The following is a 4579-nucleotide window of genomic DNA, read 5'->3' as shown; positions in this document are numbered from 1 at the left end:
TCTGTGTACCAGACCACATCAGTCTCACCACCAATGATGCCATAGGTATTCAAAGTTTGACAGCGCCTTAACCAGCAACACCTCTATGTTTGAAGTATGCCAACCGAGTCAATTCGCAAGTCAGGAATGAAGGACTCCGAAGATTTATTTGGAAGGCTATTGGTATGTCGAAGGAACGTTTGGCACAGAGTACCCACTCGTAATGTGGATGTGTGATCAAATGGTTCAAATTTTTGTGGATGTAATAGAATTTTTCGCCTAGCGGGCTTCTGCGTCTATTACTTGTGGATCATCAATACCTCCAGGCAGGAACCTATGTATATTAACGATAACAGAAGAAAAAGAACCTACTAAATCATAGTAAGATACTATCATCAGTCATTAAGTATATGTCAACTTTTCTCTTAAAGGACTCCTGGGAGGTCGCTTTGACTAGCTCAGCCGGTATCGAATTTTAGCATTTGACTACTTTTAAGGAGTACATGTTGTGAATACAGTTCGTTCTGTCGTGTTGTGTCCCCAGTTTCTAGGTGTTACCCTGTAGATTTGTGTTGGAGCTAAACTTAAGTAGATGTTTAAGAGGATGTCAAGTAGTGTCTATGATGCTGTAAGCCATTAGATGGTCACGTCTAAGACGTCTGTACTCTAGTAAGTAAAGGTTGAGTGATTGGCGGCGCTTTTCATAAGGCTTGAATTTGAGTCCCCGAACTGAATTCTTGGCTCGCTGTTGGATACGCTCCAGAGTGCCCTTATCCTTTTTGGAGTGAGGGAGGAAATACTATGTTTCCGTACTCTAACTGGGGACGAACGCAACTAATGAAGATTATGTGGAAAGTTCTTCCTTCAAACTGGCCAAAAATGCGCTTCAATGTTACCAGTGCAAGATTTGTTTGAAAAGCATTTATGTCACATTTATAGTAAAACTTCAAACCGTAGGGTACCAGTACTCCTAAATCTTTTTCAACTTGGGACACTTCTAGAGGGGAGTTGTCTAAGTTGTAGCTGCAGTCCGCAACATGTCTCAGATGGTTTACTTTATACTTTGGGGTCTTAAAGGTAGGTCCGTTGTCATCTGTCTAACTTTGAAGGCGAGTCGGATCCTCCTGAAGTGCCGGTATATCCTCTTGGTTGAGTACCTCTCTTCAAAGTTTCACATCATCAGCAAAAAGTAATAAGTCTGATGATACCTGTTGTGGAAGGCTGTTTATATAAATCAAGAAATGTAGAGGTCCTAGTATTGAACCCGGGGGGACCCCACTAGAACGTTCCACAGTCTGAGAGAAATCGACGTTAACCCTGACCACAAAATGTCGGTTTTTTAAGATATGAAGTGAACCAATGATTCAGAGGTGATTTGATACCTATTCGTTCTAGCCTACTGACAAGACATGTATAATTGACCTTGTCAAAAGATTTTGAGAAGTCAAGGTAAATTACGTCAACCTTCATCTTGCAATCAAGGATTGTTTTCCTTCTCTCCAACAGTCAGTAGGCTGGTTCTACAAGAATGACCCTTCCTGAAACCTTGCTGTCGGGGTGAAAAGACGTTTAAGGATAGCAACTAGTCGTGTAAACCATCGCATATCAGGGACTCCATAATTTTTGAAGATATAGACAGAGAAGAGCCACCTGGTCTGTAGCTTGAAGTTTCGCTGCGCCGGCCTCCTTTGAAAATTGGTGTGATGTGGGCCAGCCTCAAATTTTTTGGCAAAGTGCCTCAGCTTAGCGAGTGTGAGAAAATCGTTCTGAGCGGTTTTGACAGCAGTGAAGCTGCTTCCCTTAGTATAGCATAATGAGTTATATCCGGACCATGAGAAGTGTCATTATTAGGTGCTGCAGTTTCCGGTATATCAAGTCAGCACCCAAGTTCGCTTCGGAAAGTCCTGTACAGTTACAGATGAAGCTTTCATCAGTAAAGTTGGTTGACATGTCCGACAGTACTGTTCAGCAAGAAGATTAGCAGCTCCACCCTCGTTGTTGGTTGGGCTGTTAGGATCCACCATTTAGGAAACTTCAGTTTTGACTTGTCGAAGAGAGGCTACATAACGAAATAAGCTTTTCAGATTAGAGACAAATTTATCGACAAGCCTTATCTGGTACTTAAGCCTGTCTTCTCGTATTGGCTTTGTGCATATGTTCTTTACTTATTTGTATTACCTCTGTACGCCGTTGATACCAGTTCGTTTGTATTCCACCCAACAGTGTATTTTGAGGTTTAGCAAACGAAGAGTACGGTTCTTGATGACCGTAGGTTGCTTGTAGACTTTAAGGACCATTTGAGGACCAGACTGCCTCGTAGCACATGAGATCGTGTACAGTAAGGACTCCCAATGGGTATTCACGTCAAGTTGAGAGTGAACTTATCAATCCACCTGCTATAGATTGTCCTGTAAAGCTGGCACATTCAACTATTTGAAATTCTAGCGCCTGCTGTTGGTGGGATACTTTAGCTCAGTTTCGCTGATAAAAGTATAGGCTATGGCGGCATGAACGCTCTTCTTCAAGGGGGTCAGGATTGAGAGGATATCAGTTAGGAATTCTTCGTTAGTAAATACCCAGTCTAAGAGCGACGGCATATGGCTGTTTCTCCAACAAGTTGACGACTCAACATTTTCGAATAATCCTAGATTCTCAACGAGGTTGAAGAACCGAGTTTCGGCAGAGTTATCACTTTCAATATACGTATGTCCCGTGAACTTGACTTTAGGAAGATTGAAGTCCCCTAGGATCAATATACGAGTGGATCTGAGGCGAGTAGATTGGGGTAGTCCTTCTAGCATGCGAATGTCGTGCCCGATGTCAACAGTGGGTTTCCTGTCGATGGCTCCAACGAGACATCTCGAGGTGGTAGACAGTCTTACTGAGCACCATGCCGATTCACCGAGATTGATAAACTCTTAGTTGTGCACCTGATATTACCTCCATGCAAGATCGTAATTATATGGCTACTCCACACCTGATTCCTGTTTTTCTGTTATTGCGAAACAAATACATCATGTGTATTGCTAACATGTGGTCCGTAAACTGAGAAGATATCCAAGTTTCACCTATTCTTGTTAGATGAGCGTTATTGGCAATGCTGAGTTCACGTAGCTCATCCATTTTGTTCGGTAAACTCGCGATGTTCATGTATAAGCAGTTTATGACTTCAATTTGAAACGTATGAGCTTCTCCGTTCTGTTTGTCTGTATGAGCTTTATGTGGATGCACAGGTAGCCTACCTAAACAAGGTTTTTCGAGTTGTTATCACTGTCTTTTCTACATTTATTTATGATCTAGACAGTTCACAATTGGAATGGTCAGCTCCAACGTGCCTTTGTGCCCGATCCTGGTGTCATGTGGCCTGTGAGGATGCATATGGATTCCAGTTGGCAACCGACATCTATGGATAATAGATGTTTCTAGAGTTGCAGCCGCCATATGGGAGGATGCGAAGGTTACCATCATCAGCCGAGGTCTAGAATCTCCGTCCTTCTTGACTAGTCTCACCACTTGTTGAGTCCATGTTTTTTGAGCTCCAAGAACTGCTTGATGTATTTCCACTCCCGAATATTAGAATTAGTGTGGTCTAGGTCCGTGTTTTTTGGTACACATTGCACAGTGATATTCTTTCTGCGGAAAGACTTTTCACGAGATTCTTTGGGGATGTTCCGGATAAGGTAATATTCTTACCTTCCCATCTGATTTCGGTAAGTGACTAGCATCTAGGATGTACTCTACGTCGGTAGCGTTACTGAGTGATACACTAAGTAGTCTTGGGTGATTTTGATGCTTAGAGTCCTTTCTCTGAGTAAGCCATATGACCGTCAGAGACTATTTTGAGAAGTTCGAACTTCTTGTTTAGCTTGTATAATTATGGTTTACTTCGATATTAGTACTACTCTGATAATAGACTTAATTTTAAAATTATAGATTTATCATGATGTAGCTGCCTATTCTATAAGATAAATAGTAGCGCTGTTGAGATCGTTCTTCATGTTTTCATTGCGTGTCTTTGTTTGTATACCCGTTTTAGGACTGCCTTTTTTCAGGTTTACTGACAACTTATTCCGCAAACCTATCAAGAGAATGATGATGATGCTCAGTAAAACCTCAGTATTCGTGTTGCACGTGACACATACCTACCTATGATCCGACTTATTGAGTCTGTTGTAAACAGTTATTATAAGGTCTGTGCACGCTTCGTGGAACCAAGCTTTGCAATTGTCACAATGCATGTCAGATGTAACAGCAAAACAGCAACCGGGTCGCTTGCATGAATTCTTCATGACTATAGTGATGCAACTTGTTATGTAGATCCTAGCGAAAGTCTAAGACCGTAAAACAAAAAAAAACGATACACCAAAAAACTGATGGAAATGGATAAAAACGGGTGTTACAGACGGTTAGGATAAACTGGAACTAGCCTTGATATGAAAAACTGTAAAACCGAATAGTAAGCTGAGACAAAGCCACAGTTAACTATCAAGTTGGGTAAAACCCAAAAAGGAAAGTAATTTACTGAACTTAAAGCTCAGGACAGATTCTTTAGATCAGAAATGGTACTTTTGTTGCGTAAGGACGCAGCAAAAGTTTGAGA

Source organism: Schistosoma haematobium, chromosome ZW (assembly GCF_000699445.3).
Source record: "Schistosoma haematobium chromosome ZW, whole genome shotgun sequence".
NCBI classification, from domain to species: domain Eukaryota; kingdom Metazoa; phylum Platyhelminthes; class Trematoda; order Strigeidida; family Schistosomatidae; genus Schistosoma; species Schistosoma haematobium.
Note: the sequence above shows the minus strand (reverse complement) of the source record.